Source organism: Drosophila sulfurigaster, chromosome 3 (assembly GCF_023558435.1).
Source record: "Drosophila sulfurigaster albostrigata strain 15112-1811.04 chromosome 3, ASM2355843v2, whole genome shotgun sequence".
Classification (NCBI taxonomy): Eukaryota; Metazoa; Arthropoda; class Insecta; order Diptera; family Drosophilidae; genus Drosophila; species Drosophila sulfurigaster.
Window position 1 is genome coordinate 29,661,472 of NC_084883.1, and position 16,920 is coordinate 29,678,391.

Below are 16,920 nucleotides of genomic sequence, written 5' to 3' on the forward strand. Positions count from 1 at the left end.
TTATTTGCATGATTGCACACAGAAAGGGAGTGGGAGTGAGCAAGGGAATGAGTGCATAAGAGTGCGAGAGGGAAAGGGAGAGCATAGGCTGCCATTGCCAGTTGAGTGTCAGTTGAGTGGCGTGTATGCTGCCAGCGGCGACAGCGGCGTCGACTGCAATCGAATTGTTTGTGTAATTGTTTCTGTTGTTATTTTCATGCATTTTTCTTTTTTTTTTTTGCTTTGTTTCTTTTGCTTCCTTTTGCTGATTGTTTGGCAGCAACAATAACACAAATAATAACAGCAAACAGCACAAACGCAAAAGCAAACGCACCTTGCGGTTTCTGTGGTCGCCGCGTGCCGATTGAGTGAGCGAGTGAGTGAATTGGACTTTAAAAGATAGAGACGGGGAGAGGAGGCGCGAATGTAGTCGACGTCACATGTGGAGCAAGGCGTCCGTTTTGTTTTTGCTTTATACTTTATGCATTATGACTGAATGGTTTAGAAATCGTTTTGGGACTGCGGCACTTTGTTGCCAGTTTTTTGATAGTCGTAGTTTTTGTAATAGGTCTCCAAAGAGATGTTATCAACAAAATTGAAGTGTTGACAGCTTGTGAGTGCCGCTAAAAAGTGGAACAAAGGAGAATGTTCGTACATAAATAAATGCTTTCATACACAGACAACTTAGACTTGTTTATTTCATTGTAAAAACATTGAAATTTTGCACGAAATAAAATGATTTTTATCGAAATACTATAAAAATGTATATGAGAAACAAATAGCATATGTTGCATCCCAATGCCACTGCTTAGTGACGTCAACTAGTATGTTTACACTGCTTGCTTTTCACTATGAAAGCAAACAGCTCATAAAACAACGAATGAGTAATCACACAACGCACACATTCTTACCTGTCAAAAACGAATGCTGAACGAGTCAGAAAGAGAGAGCGATAGCTGTTTATTAGGCAGTCTTATCTTTTTCTATCTTTCCCTTGTTGTATTGCGTTCTCAGTAGCTGTTTTGCTTAGGTTGTGTTGATCATATTTGCGTTGGTCAAGAGGCCTCAGGTATATGAGCACATTTTGACATTGTTCATTCACCGTCCTCGATAGTATAGTGGTTAGTATCCCCGCCTGTCACGCGGGAGACCGGGGTTCAATTCCCCGTCGGGGAGAGACGTGTTGCGTTCTTTTTTTTTTACTTTTTTTAAATTTATGTATGTTTAGCAATATAAATTTTTTACAAAATTGTAGCAAAAAAAACAGCATGTAATATTTATTGGTTTTGATATAATCTTTGGCCAGCTCAACCGTTAGCCAGAGCATTTTCACAACTCATGCTAAAACTATGCACACACACACACAAGGCCAAACAAAAGCCACACCCGCCCACACACACAAACACACGTAACGACCCCGAAAAGCGAGAGAAAAGTGCGTTCCGATTCATTCAAGCCTGAAAAAAAAAAAAGTTCACAAAAAACGACGAACACAAAAAAATGTAAACGAAACCAAAAATCTGCGCAAAACCGCAAAACAATAGTCGAAAATAGTTCAGGAAAAATCTATGCCAAAGCTATTGTGGCTTGCCCTTAGCCCCCCTCCAGCCCCGCCCCTTTTGTTACTGTCGAGGCATTTTGGGGCCTGTAGGCCAATGTGACCAATGGACCACAAAAATCACGTTATTTCAATTTTAATGCCAAACAATCGCCGCTCTATCAATGGGGTCTATCTCTGCATATCTATGCGTGTGCGTTTTGTTGGCATTCTTGAAGCGCGCTCGTAAAATGGGCGTAGGGCGGAACTTTCGGTAACGCCCACATGCGAAAATTGAAATAATCCCAAAGTCGTCGAATGCGTAATATCGCCAATTTATCACTAGGCGTTAGGTGCCACACTCAAACTCTGAAAAGTAACAGTAGCTTGTGTGGGTCGCTTTTTTCTTTTTCTTTTTTTCTGTTTTGAATTGGGAGAGATACTTTTTTTTCGGGGGAGTCTTTCTTTCACTTTCATTTCTAGGCTTTTTTTTTGTGTGTGGACGCCTCTTCAGTGCCATAGTTGTTCATCCATTATCGGATGCGTGGTCTAATGAAGAATTATGTTCATAATTTCCCAAATTTATCGTCGGCGACCCTCTGACAACTTGTTGTATATATATTATAGTACTACACAATGATCATAGGAGATGCCTGACGATGATGATGATGGTGATGGTGATGCAGGCTGTCGAGTTCGTCGTGTCGGCTCTGGTGTCTAACACTTAAGTGTGTCAAAATGTTGTCGCTGCCACACACACACAAATTGCTGTGGCATGCAGGCGGTTGTGCCTCATCGAAACATCGAAGCGAGAGAGAGAGAGAAAAATGGACAGAGTGATATATATGTATTTATATTTATGATGCGTCGAGCTGAACTTAACTCATTTCATCTCGACTCATCTCAGCGTATTGCATTGCAACGCATCTCTTTTAGTTCACAGTTCAAAAAGTCATTTCAAGTTTCTTGTTTCCACAAATTTCCAGTGAAAGTTTTCCCTCCTCCCCCTTTCCAACATTTCTCTGTCCTTCTTTTCTTTTAGGTCTTTTCCTCTGTAGCTCAGCTGGAGTGTGTCCATGTGGTGTGTAGGCTATTAATTTTCACTTTGTTTAAGTTTCCCAGTTCGTATTAAATTTCGTCGTTGTCAATCCTTTTGCCTCACTTTAAATCGAAACAGATGACAAAACATTTTCACTTTTACACATTTTCCACTTGAACAACAGTAGCAAAGTTTTTTAGTGTTCGACAGACTGGATTAAATTCGAGAAATATTTTTAGCTGCTTTTAATTTACTGCTCAACTTTAACAATTCCATCTCACACGCTCTCCTCTCTCTGTCTTTCTCTCTCTGTCTTTTCGCTGTTCTTAAGTGCTGGAGAATTTATGTGACAGCATATTAAATTTATACGTTTGCTCTTCATTACAGATTATTATGCAGCACAAATTGTGTGTGGATTAGTCCACGAGTGGATGCACATGTGTCAGCTGTCCCACAACTTTTCTGGGTAAGTGTTCGACATTAGACATAAGACATTCGACATGGAGACTTATGTCTAGATTGACCCAATAACACATGCCGAGTTAATTGCCGCAACGAAAAGCTATAGATCTGTTTTGAAATATGCTTAAATCCGGGTTAAACACAAGCAAAATTAAGTGGTTAAAAGTTAAGCAATAGATCCTCAGAATAAGTAAGTAAGTAGTTTTTAATTAAAAAATCTTTAATGAGTTATAATAAAATTGCATAAAAGCGAAAGTAAATATATAAGAATCAGAAACAAAACAACTTAAACTAATGTTTAAGGATTGTTATTATATTCCAGAGATTAATATCATAACATGACGAAATGAAATTGTTGAAATATTTCTCAACATTAGATGAATATCACCAGGTTATATAATTATCAGCATGCTAATTCCCCACTGCGAACAAACCTTAAACCAAAAGTCAAGCAATTTAAAAAGTGAATAATCCCATAATAAAATAAAGCCGCTTCAAGGTCGTTGCTATAATAACTTATGCCATTAGAACAGGTTCCAAATGCCAATTTGGCTCAAAGTACGACTACAACAAAAATAATTTATGACCAAGGAAAATAAGTAACAACAAAAATTGCTGTTGAGCTCAGCTCAGACATTTAAATTCCCCAGAAAGCAAAATAAGTGAATTTTTGTATTCGTGAAAAATGCATATCAAAAAATAATTTGCATAATGCGCAAAATGTTGCGGCTAATTAAGCATAATTCGAAAGAAAAGTTCGGGGCAGCTGGAAAGTATTACGCAATAATGCTGAATTCAGCAGCGTATAATTTGGACAAGCGGAAATGCATTTAAAAATCTTTACGAGCGCAAGATACTTTCGCTGCAATCCCTGAGATACTTTTTTATCATCATTCTATGTGTTGTTTTTTTGTCAATGCCGCAGGACAACGTGCAACGCGTGCGTCCTCTAAAAAAAATGTGACGCCTGTTTTTACTGACATCGTTTTGTAGGAGGCATTTCGCCTACTTCCAATCCTCTCTTTCCCCTCTAGCTTCCCTTCTTGCCCACCGCTTTTACTGTGGCTGAGAGTCGACGCCTGTTTGTTATTTACCGACAACTTTATGGCCACATGTCGACGTCGTCAACGCAAAAAAAATTGTCATCATAAACAACAAGGCACACAAAAAAATGTTGCTTAAATTTCTGCCTCGTTTTTTTCGCTTATTTTCTTTTACTCGTCGTCTTTGTCGTTGTTGTTACTGTTGTTGTTGTTGGCGAGCATGTGTGAAAAATAAGCAGCCGCTTGACTGTTGCCTCTTGCCTCAGTGGGTAATGTTGTGGGCGTGGTCGCGTTTCGGAAAAGCGCCGCGGCGTCTATTTAATGAAGTGCCATCCCAGGCCAAACCCAGTCCCCAATCTTCACTCCCCAGTCCCCAGTCGCAGTTCCCTTCCTCACCCAGAGAGTTGGCCTGAGGCCTTTTGTCAATTGTTTGTTGTTTGCCACATGATGATGGCAGTGTGAATTTTCACATGAGTCTCCGCTGAGTTGAGTTCGAGTCGAGTCGAGTCGAGTCGAGTGGAGTGCAGCTGAAATTGTTTTAGACTTGACTCGCTACGACTGCACAAAAGTGCCGCCATTGAGTTGTTTATCTTCGTATTTGCTCAAGGTGCTAACCTAGTCAGCTCACAAGATTTGTGGAAGGCTTCAAAGTGTCCCAAAATTGAGGTTGAGGCAAGGCAAATAAATCTGTTATGAAATAGGCGGAAGAATGAATAGATCATATACTGTGAACATTTTTAAAAAACGAGCTTAAAATTAAATAAATAAATTTTCAGGAATTAATAATCATACTAAGAGAATACATATCTGTCTTACGTGTAGGCAGAAGAATTATTTAATGAGACACTGGGAATATTTTTGGCAAGAATTCTAAAATTACACAAATTAGAATTTAAGATTTAAAGTAGTAGTATAGTAAATATTAAATAAATAGCACAGATATGCAGAAGAAATTTGAAAGTTAAGTAAAATAAACAAAAACGTATCTGTTATAAAATAAGTGAATGAATAAATAATTGAGAAACTATAAATGTTTTGAAAGAGAAATAATTAAAAAATGAATGATAGTAAAACTTAAAGAATATGTCGAAGAAATACAATTAGTTGTATAGGTTTTCAAGCTATGTTAATAAAATACAAGAATAATTTAAATACAACTTGCTTGTAATTAATTTTCTCTAATTTTAATTCAATTTTAAATACATTGTAAATATACTTTTTTTTTTTTTTTTGTTTGCGCATCTAAACATTTTTAAATACCAAATCCGACAATGCCAAAACGCAGCTGAATCAATATTAATTTTAAGTATTTTACAAAACACACTTGTACACCAAAACCAAAAAAAAAAAAAAAAAGTATCAACATGTAGCTTCGACAAAGCCTCGACAGGCAATTTGCTTAGCGTTCAAATATTTATTTTAATAATTTTTGTTGAAATTCTCAACATGTAATTGTCATTTTGTCAGACAAACAATAGGCTCATGTCGCTATGTAGCTGAGACCACAGACTCGAGACTCAGCCCCACCCAACAGAGAAGCGAGGCAGAGAGGGAGGAGGGAAGGGGACAGAGTGTTAAGCTCTCCATTGTTTGCCTTTTGCGACTTGGGGAAAAAATGCGCAACGGGCGCATAAATAACATGAAATTAGCAGGCAAATATGTCAAGTCGAAGTAGGCAAAAAAAAAAAAAACACCACAGACAAAAAAAACGAAATAAGACTGAGAATAAATCTAGAGAACTTGTTTCTCTGACTTCGACTTGGAAACACCTGCAAAAATGTTGTTGCCGTGTTATATTTTTTGGTTAGAGTACTAAATCACCTGCTCTTGGTTGAGTAAAAGTTTATTTTTATCTAATTTGAATTTATGCGCATAGATCTTTTGCGCAAGATCACAGAAAACATCTGAAAACACAACTGAACTGAAAACTCTTTTCAAACTGGGAAACTGGTTTCGGACCAGGTGATTTATGCCACAGAGACATAGATGGACAGAGAGAACTTGCCGCCAGAAGAAGCACAAGATTGTCACTAAAGATATGAACATTTTTTTTATGGAAAATGATATATAGTATGCCTAGATAGATGCGATGCTCTAGACATTTGATGTCGATTCTATGTAAATTGTGTCATTGTATCTCAAGTTAACCCTGAAGCAGTTTAACCAAATCTCAAGTCCAACTCATTAGCTCAAATCAGCTGCCGAAATGGTAGTAACAGGTGGGACTCAACTTCAGATTATGTTGAGTGGCACTTGTTGAGGGGCTTTTGCTATGTTTCTCTTTTTTTACGTTTTATGGATTAGATTGGTTTTCTTGACTTACAAATGTGTTGAAGGTTTTTTCTGTTTTTGAGGAAAATAATATGCTTATGAGGCAGCAAAGTAGGCCAAGCTGATAAATCGGTGCATTACAAAAGGATTACACGAATATGATAGCCAGTTAAAGAGGTAATTTCTTAGAGTGAAAGCATTCGATTTGTGTGACATCATTTCTAAATTTAATTGAAGTTGAAATTCAATTCGTTTCCCCATATCAAAGACGAGTTTTTATTTGTAGTTCATTGTTCCAATAATAGAACAACAGGATAACCCAAAGAGCAAGCATTCAACGTTATTGCGATAACTTTTTCTATTCGGCAAACAAAAGCAAAGGCTGCCTCATTCTATTCGAAACTCACATTCATCCAAGCGTTCCATTGATTTTGCGGAATCTTTGTTGCAACAACAACAACAACAACAACAACAACAACGAACGACTCATAAAACTACAACATACAACATAATAATCAACAGTGAGTGAAGTAATTGGAGCTCCAGCGGCGCAGAGCTTGTAAAGTCCGTAAAAAAAAAACAAAAATATAAAACTACAGACCGGTATGTGGAGTGTAATGCAGGGGGAATAGAGAGCATGAGTATAACATAAATCTCGAATAAAAAAGAAATTCATCTTCATAAAACGAAAAAGCGGCAGCCGCTGTCGATGCAATGTCGAGTCGAGTTCGAGTTCGAGTCTCGGATACTGAGAGATAGTTTACTTTCGATAATCACACCAATCCAAAAAGCCACACAGTTGCCAGAGTTGCCGCAATTTTCACCAGCTGCCTACTGCTTCCTTTCCCCTTTCCCCTTTCCCTCAGCTTTTCGTTAGGCCCCCGTCATAAACACTTGAAAAACTGTTCAAATTTGATGTACCACTTACAAGTCGACTGGGGTTCGATTTGTGTCTGCTCTGGCGGCTTCTCTTTTGGTTATTTTTTTTTTTCTTTTTGGGATCTTGCCTCGCTAGGCAATTACTTTGGCCCGAAAATTACATATAATGTGTTGTTGTTGTTGTTGTTGCACAGATTTTATTTCTTCTCTGGTTCTTTGCTTTGTCGATAGAGGCGTGAACCTGTTGAAATACATATCCAGCAAACTGCTTTCATACACACATCCGTTCTGGCCAAAGAGCCGCAGGCTATTTAAGCCAAGCCAGACTCGCATTTTGATTGTTTTCTTAGCCCACATCAATAGAAGAACAACATAATTATTTGTTATTGCGCCTAGAACTTGTCGATGATTTCTTCACCTTTTTTTTTTTTGGTTGGTTGTTCGACTGACTGTCGACCTTAATCACATTTGAAAATTATGAATTTGGATCTGGTTGGGATTTGTTAATTGTCGTCGGCTTTCTTTATTTTCACTCGGACACTTGGCGAGTACTTTTGCCCCACTGTGCTTGTTGGCTAATTGCCATATTAACCTATGGCCTCCCCTCGGTTTCACTGATGATGATAACTCCGTGCTCGATTTGTAAGTGCCTGACTCAAACTACTTCTGTTGCTGTTGCTGCTTATTTGCAAGATTGAACTTTGCTCGATATTCAAGTGAAAGTAATTAGTTAGTGTTGCCTTCGGGTGAAAGCTGAACCTTTAATTGTATTTTTCTTTGGCTGCCGTATAATCAATCAACGCACAGCATTCGCATGACTTGTGACGAGCTCTTTCCCCCCTTCCCCTCCTGTGGTTGGGTGTGTCTCGGGTTTGTTTCCGATTTGGGCTTGGCTTTGATTCTCTTTCACTGTTTGCGGCGAAAGTGATTCTTGGGGTCAGAGATATGCGCGTTTGATTAGATTGATGATCTGTTTATCATTTCGAAACGAAATTCTTTGGCGTTCTGCTGTAGATGACTCAAGAAAGCGAAGGGAATTATTATTATATCTTTTATCTATTGCTTCAGATGGTTGGTGAGATCATTGCTGATAAAATCTTGATGTAATTCGGCTGCAATCTTTGAACAACTTAAGTGCTGACTCATCTGTAAGATAAATATACGATATTTAATCAATTTAATTTGCTGATCTAATCAAGAAATTTTTATGGAAACCATCTTGATGATTCTCGGGTAGTTTTAAAATTTTAAATCAATAAAAGCGAATCAAAATTTGTTTAAATAAACTTGAAATTGATAATCAAGCATAATTTCTATAATTTCATCTTTATTATTAAAGTATTTACCTGCAACTTTATTAAAAATAATCTTTTGTTATCGATAATTGCTACAAGCTTGCGATCGTTAATCGTTTTGAACATTCTGAAGCCTTAAGTTTAAATTGCTCAACTGTCTCCAGGGTCTGATTTTAGAGATGCCACCCATCAAGCTTTCTGCAGTCATTTGTCTCCCTTTGATCGCGCTCTCACGCTGCAATGCTCTGCATATAAATATATGAGATAATGATCCTTGTTCAGCACAGACATTGTTTTCGACAATAATCTACCCCCAACTCAACTTGCACACACATTCCAAAGCGTTTCACGCTAAACTGGGCCGAAACGGACAATGATCAATGATCAAGCGTTGGCCCCATATTCAACATTGCAACCGATCTGGATCAGCAGCGCATATCCCGAAAAGCAAGACTGAAAGAACGAGTGAGATGGGGGGGGCAGGGAATGAACATCAAGCAGCGCTGATTGTCATAATTAAGGATGTTGTATGTTGGCATGCCAGACTCTCAGACATCTGAGAAGACGCTGCTCCACTCGAGGCACTTGTAAAACCAACAGATAACCGTAAGAACAAGTTTGAGAGCTGTGCAAAAGAAAGACAGCAAAACAAAGGCTGAAAAAGAGAGAGATGAAGACGATGGCAAAGCTTCCGGTGTGCAGGTTTCTGCCTCGGCAGTTTCAAGATCAGCCGCAACATCTCATAATTGCAGCTAAGCAAAATTATATAGTACGTCCATTCCAGACCGCAGATCTTCACAGATCTCTCTCCTTTCCCCTCTCTCTCTCTCTCTCTCTCTATCACTCCCTTTCAACGCATGTGTCATCCTGAAAGGGGAGAAGCAAGAGAGCGATTCTTCCACTTCACTCGACTCTGAGTCTGTCTCTCTTCATGTATGTGTGTGTGTAAATATGCCAACGGTGAAGATCTTCGCTCAGCTGCGAGCCACGACAATTACTCAACTTTGTGCAACTGAGTGTGTATATGTGTTAGTGCGAATGTGGTTGTGGTTGTGCGGAGTGTAGACTGTTGCTATTGCAATCTGTGGCCAACCGCTTGCTGAGCCGCACTCGAGACAAATGTATATCATTCATCAAATTAAAAGTTCAACAGCGTTGCAGTTGCCTGCCAGTTGCCGTGAGGCAGCATTAAAGCGAGGGCAGATACAAAACTTTTTAATGGTGTGAGGAAAAATTAGAAGCTTGGAGATAAAGGATTTCTGAAGATAGAAAAGGATTAAAAAAGAAAATGTATTTAAATGATTTGATTTGAAGAAATCAAATTAAATTATAATGAAAGAGAAATAATAAGATAAGGCAATATAAAAGATCGGAAATAGCTTTGATCATAAGAAAAGCCTTTATCAATTAACACGAATTTTATGAGTAATATCATAAAAGGTGAAAATTGTCAAAAAAGTATTAATATAATATCGCAAAATTTTATATCGACACTTTACTATTAGAATATGAATTGTACGATAAAACTCATCATAACCTCACTGTCTGTATATATTAGTTACCATTGAAGATGTAGAGTAACCCGATCGTTATGAAATTTAGAAAATCATAAAAATAAAACTCGAATTTATGAATTTGTCATTATTCAAGAGCAGATAGCAGATATTGAAATTTAGGCAGTGTTGCGATGTCAAAGTTTAACCGGAAGTCGAATTGGCTACTTCAGCAAATTTAATGAATTTAAAAAATCTTCTTTCTTATTTAGCTTAAAGTGATGTCAATTGAAACGCAGGAAATACAAGTTTTTTAAATAAGTAACCGACCAATTTAACGAGCAACCCTCGCTAGCGGCAGCAAAGCTACTCGACCGCAAGTCAGAGTAACTGACAGTGCAACTGTTGCTCATGTTGTTAGTGCTGCCGCCGTTGATGTTGCTGCTGCTATTGTTGTTGCTCTTGTTGTTGTTGCTGTTGATGTTGCTCTATTTTACAGCCGGTCTTTAGTTCGGGGTCTGGGACTGCCAATCATTGCCATGGCTTGACGTCTGTTGCTCATCTTTGGACTCCATTCACTCAAACATCAGCTGAAGAGGCTTCACTCGCTTCTCAATCCCCTCGCAATTCCCCTTGTCGCATTTGCCACATCTGCATTGCCCTGACACTGGCCACTTGTTGGCATTGCAAGTTAAGAGATGGACAGAAGGAAAGAGAGAGAGGGAGAGAGAGAGAGAGACCCAGGGCCAATGCTTATTAAGAGGGGCTTTTCAACTTGAATGGTTTCCTGGGCCACTTTAATATTTATGTAGTAAAGTAATACACAGATAGACACACAGACACAGTGACAGACACAAGTGACCCCAGTGGGAAGATTTACCCTTTTGGCCTCGCGTCGATGTCCTACTTCAATTTGTTGCTGTATTTTAAAACAGCATTTATGAGCTTAGACGGCTTAAGACATTTTATTGGTTATTAGTTTATTGCCAGAATTTTGTGTCTCTTTTGGCTTGTTAGTTTTTCAAAAGGGGGTGGGCTTAAAGTTTCCGACTTGAGAAATCAAAGCATCTAATGAGCTTAGCACGTGTTGGCCATCCATTTTGTCCCCCTCCCCGCCTCTTCCATTTACTGGCGTCTGTATTCTGTGTGCGGTTTTAACTAGCATCCATTTGCTGTGGGGATACTTTAATCTTTAATTGCTTTTAGGGTTCCACTGAGTGTATATGTATATTGTATATAGTATTTAGAAGCATGCAAGTGCTTTGCTCTTTCTCTTTCTCTCTGTCTCTGTCTCAGTTTGCATTTGTATTTATTTCTTAAATGCGAAATACGAGAAAATACAAAAGCAGGCTCCAAGAAAAGGCTTTTGTGCTGAGCAGCTCAGTTTGCACTTTGCAAATTATATTCAAAACAAGTTGTACTCGTAATTTGCAGCCAACTTGCGATGCTCTCAATTTAATGAAATTAAAAATCACCAGCTAAAGTTATACGATTATTAAATAAACCGATTTGAAGCATTCAAAAGCGCTTTGCAGAAGTGAAAAGCCACAGTCAATAAATCGATACAATTTAGGATTAAATCGCTATATTCAATCGCTTAATTGATTTAAGTATAAAAGAAATAAAAGTTCGATTAAGTTGTACGTAAATTTAGGTTTATATTTTGTAAATTGATCAAATTGGCAGATGAGATGCATCTCTTGTTTAAGTGCTTTTTTATTTGCTGTTTAAAGTTACTCAACAACAATTTAAAATTGATATTTAGATCTGTTCGCAGTTCGCCAACAAAATAAAACAAATTTCCCATGCTCTGCTGTCAGTTGAATTCCAAATGCATACAACTTCAACTCTAATGCCAAAACCGAAAAAAAAATAAAAAATAACAAAAATAGTTAACAAAACTTTGTGAAACTCGAAACAATTTCCATTAGCAAATGCAACCGAACTGACCACAAAAAGCTGGAAGAGTTCTACAATGTTTTGTGTGTGTTCTGTTTTTGATTTTCCGTATTTCGTATTTGGTATTTTGCCTTTTCTATGCGCTACTTTTTGGTGCTCGCTCTACTAATTTTCATCCAATAATTTCCACTTAACTGTTGGCTACAGGTTCGGGTTTCAGTTACTTTCATATAAAATTCTCTTTCATAAACAAATTTTGCAACTGGGGGCCTCACAACGAAAGTTTGTGTTTGCCTTTTTTATTTTTTTTTTTTTTTTGGGCGGAAATCTATAGTGAATCCAGTGAGTGAATAAGTGGTTGGCAATGTGGAGGAGCGAGGGAAATGGTTTAAATTACGTGCACCCCACAATGGTTCAATCGCAATGGATACCACAAAAAGCCAGAACCAGAGACAGAGACAGAGACAGACATCCAACAGATACGCGCTGGCATGCTGAAATATTGCAAAAATACTGAGATACATCGTTGTAGAGAGAGGGGGAGAGGGGGTAGAAAACCAAGTTAAGGCAGCACACAAAAAGACAACAACAATGGCTAGAGTTTTTATTTACATTGGATACAAATACTGAATACTGGAGCAAGTCAGACAGGAAAAGCACACATTGAAAATATTTCCCGTAGCGCTTACGGCTTTTTGGCCTGACACTACACATAAGTTATTATTTGCACTGGCAATAAGTTGTAGGTAGTTCTCAGCAGCAACAACAGGAGGAGGGGGAGAGACAGTTCTTCCTTCCCCCCAGGATGCACAACAGCTCTAGTTTGCCAGTCAATTGCGGTGCAGCCCTCGCCAACTTTTTCTGTTCTTTTTTTTTTTTTTTGTTCCCATTCTCGATGTCGTTGTCGCTGTCTTGACTGTCTTGGCTGTCGCTCTGTAGTCTGTTGCTCTGTCGTTGTGTCTCTGTTTCTGTCGCCCGCCTTTCAATACAACTTTCATGGAACGCCGCATCCAATGAAGCACGCCGGTTGTTCGATTAGTTTCGGAAATGCAAAGGGGAAGTCATAAAATAGCTTAGCAAAATGTGGGAGAAATTTAAAGGGCCACAGTAAACTATCTCTAAATCTATTTTAGTTCTGCTTTGAAATAAAATTAAGCAAACAGTGGTCAAGTAATAAAACAATTTTTATAATTGGCTAAAAATATACTATTTTTAATAGTTCCTTTAATTAATTAATTTTATAATAATAATAATTTTTTAAGAAATGCTGTTGAGAAAATGTTCTGTAGTTGATCATTTGCCTAATAAAATATTATTTTCAATTAGTTGGATAAAATTCTTAAGCTGCCTTTCTTACTTAATATCACTATTTATGTATTTCCTTCCTTGTGTCAAAAACGAAAACGGATTAATTTATAAACTTTTTGCATTTAAATTTGCACTTTAATGCCAATTTATCTTATTCTTTTGTAGCATCATAAAAAAAGTGGGTGTTCATTTTGAATATAGTTATATAAATTTGTATTTCGATAAATTTATAACTATTATAATTAAATATTTTTCTAGATTACATTTCATTTCCTAACTTAACTTATAACTAACTTGTAACTAACTACATTACTTAACTACAAGTTACTTAATTTAAAGTGTAAATCAAATGATAAACTGCTTAATTTTAACTTGAATGTCAATTTATCTTCATCGTCCTTATCCTTTAAAGCACAACTTTTCAAACGCCTTTCGCCTAGTTTTCTATGCTCTCTTCAATGCAATTTCGGCGAGGCTTTTGTTTGGGCACTCTTCTGCTGATAAATAATGGTTAGTTTTTGATTTCAAACAATAATTCAATGGCAATGGCAGAGCTAACCCGTAGACAGGGAAACCGAGAGATAGAAGGAGAGAGAATTGTATCTGCGAGTTAGTCGCATCCATTGTGGAGCTAGCAGTCAATTTGGTGGCGCTTTGCTGACCATTTTTGGGTGGCCCCAGCTCCGATGCCAAGCAATGCGACGCCTCCTCTTGTGGCAAGAGCCGCCGCACGCGTTGTTGCCGCCGCCGCCGCCGCCGTCGTCGTCGCTGCTGTTGGCCATAAAAAGTAAGACAAGTTCCAGAGCGACGCGATGCCATGCTGTCGCCTCAGCTTCAGCCTCAGCTTCGACTGAGGCCAGGCCTGTCAGTTGTAGCTGTTAGATACAATTACAGTTAGCTGCTGAGATACAGAGATGTAGCACTCGAACTCAAACTCGTACTGCAACTTCACATAGTGTCGACTTTGGCGGCACTTCTCAGTCGCTTTTGATGTCTTTGGTCTCTCTCTCTATCTCTCTCTGTTTTTCCCCCTACGGCAGCTCGTCTGAACACTGAAGCTAAAGTCTTCTTAGTCATGTGCGGTCTCCATCTGCAATTTCTCTATACGTTTATACGTGTGTGTTATCTGATACAAAACGCCTGTAAGCCGAGACATAGAGCAAGTCCAAGACAATTTCAAGCTTTTATTGTTTCAAATGTAAACTTTCTGCTTTGATTTGCTTATCGTGTGTATCATCTGTATCTGAGTTTTATGCTGCTGCTGCTGCTTACTCTCATATCCATATCTCAACGTTGATTCAGCTGCCTCAAGTTGCCTTTGGCCAGTTTGCTACATATCTGAATACTTGAATACCGTGTGAATCATCAAGATACTCGTTTTAGTAACTGCACATTAAACTGCGACAAGTGTTTTTGGCCTGCAGGAAAATTGCATAATTGCCATACACCACGGTTGAGTCTTTGACTTCGTTTCTCGTTTTCGCCTTTTTGCTTTGCTCTATATAATTGCTCACTGATTCATCAGCAGTTACTGTTGCTGCTGCTGCTGTTGCTGCAGTTGCGCCTTTACAACTGATCTGACCTCAGAGATATGCGAAATGTGTTTCAACTTGCACTCCATTCATTTAATTGGGTTAACTAACGAATGCTCTTTTACTCAAAGTCTTTTTGATTACATAGTTTTGATAATACTGCAGTTGAGAATTAAAATTTATATAGAAAAATGCTTAATTGCACAGCAAATGAAGTAAATAAATAATTGCAAGTTTTGTACATATGTATAAAGAAGAAAATTTAGAAAATGGTCTTTAATAAGAAATAATATCAGAAGATAAATTGGAAAATGTATTATTGTAAAGCAGTTGAAATTAATACACAGTCTAAAGTTTTGTTCCTAAATGTACAGCAACAATAATTAAGAAAATATTCTTTAATATGAAATGTTGTCAACATGGAATGCAGAAAATAAATTCTTAAATCAAGATAAGAATTCTACAATAATTATAGATTTGATGTTCTTGAATAAGATTATAGTTTTAAATTTCAAGAATGCCCAACTTCGAAATATTATAGAAATATAAAATTGGGTAACGAGTAAAATAAATGTACATTATTGAAAAAATACAATTCACAGCTTATATTTCTAATCCATACTCTTAAATAATTTAAAGTTTTTAAGTATTTTTCATTATTTAAACTTATTTTACATATTCTTTAATTTTTTTTTACAAATTTTTTATTTATTAATTCTTTCATTTTCGAAAGTTAAGAATTTAAATTTATTTTATGTTCATATGAAATTACAAAATAACTATGAGTCTAGAATATTTGGAAGTGTTTTTTTTTTTTACAGTAATAGATATTGAAATTTAACAATTCAATGAAAAACAAAATAAATAAATATACTAAGAGCATAAATTCATCATACTCATGTATGTAGATAATAGGTGCGTCAAAATAATCTTATTTAAAAGTTACAACTCTCATGTTAACAAAGTGTGTGAAGCATTCTGCATTTATGCCAAAGATCATAAATAAATTAGTGCTGAAATTGAAGTGAAGTTTGCCACACATTTTGAGAGCTGAATTGCATATGATTATGGTATGGCAATTGCGCAATCAAAACTGATTACAATGTCATCAAATAAATTATAAGTATACAAGCAGCCAGAGAACTCTTTTGCATTTTCCCAGCTGCATACGAGAGTATGCAGAATATTTGTAAAAAAAAAAAGAAACGAAATGGAGCAGAGATGAGGACAGAACCCATAACCAAGCGCAACAAAAATAAACATCATTTAAACGCAGAAGATATGAGGAAAGAGCCAAAGAAATACGAAATATGAGAGAGCGAGAAATTGAAACCATGCAAAGTTTTGCTTTTGCATTTTGTTTTTTGTGCATTTCTTGCTTCGTATTTCTTAAATAAAAATCAGAGAATTCTCTGTTTTTCCCAGGCAACTGAAATAATATTTATGTCATTTTGGTTGTTGATACAACGAACGAATGAACGAATGAATGTGCTTCAATTTCGTTTAAAATGACGATATTTACATGAGAGATTGTAGCTTGGCTGAAATGGAATCGTTGTTAATCGCCTTAAGGGCTGTAAATAATGCCAAAGGCAAACTGTTCTTAACTTACTCCTACGCCTGCACAAAATCAATTGATTTCTTATTTATAAAGTGAATTGGACTCAGCTTCGGAGCTCTTAACATCGAACAGGAACAGGAGTCATTTTGGCCCTAAAGGAGCTTTTGGGAAAGCCAAAAACCAGCACCTTCTAAGCACTAGGCAAACAGAGATACGCGATGAGAGAAGAGAGATGGAAGAGATGGGAAGCAAACTCGTATAGAAGTAAACAAACAAGACCATAAATAAATTATTTACATTGGCCCCCAAGAACGCTTGGAGTAGTCAAACAACACACTAGGAAACTAGGCAGCCTGGGGAGGTGGCAAATATTTTGTTTCTTCGCTTTTTTCTCTTTTTTTTTTGCCTTATTTTTTGCAAAATCAACAGAACTGAAATGACAAAAAGGCAGTCGGCCAGCAAAAGCTGACAATGGCATAAGACTACAGTAACTTCTACGTGGAAACATTATCAAGGCAAACAGAGGCATAATGGACGCGCATAATGGAGGGTCCAAGACCGCAACAGAAAAAAAAAGAAGAGAAGAAGGGACTGAAATTGAACAACTAATAGTGGCAGCAAA

General features: G+C 37.3%; 1 protein-coding gene and 1 non-coding gene across 2 annotated transcripts in view; both read left to right on the forward strand.

Moving 5' to 3' along the window:
• Positions 1-1,083: 1,083 nt before the first annotated feature.
• Positions 1,084-1,155, forward strand: Trnad-guc (transfer RNA aspartic acid (anticodon GUC)). The gene has a single exon. It is a non-coding gene; the product is annotated as a tRNA-Asp (tRNA).
• Positions 1,156-2,942: 1,787 nt separating this feature from the next.
• Positions 2,943-16,920, forward strand: part of LOC133840820 (uncharacterized) — a 37,098-nt gene continuing 23,120 nt past the window's right edge. Inside the window, exon 1 of the mRNA XM_062272910.1 lies at positions 2,943-3,021. The gene's annotated coding sequence lies outside the window, so the exon portion shown is untranslated. The remainder of the gene's footprint in view (positions 3,022-16,920) is intronic.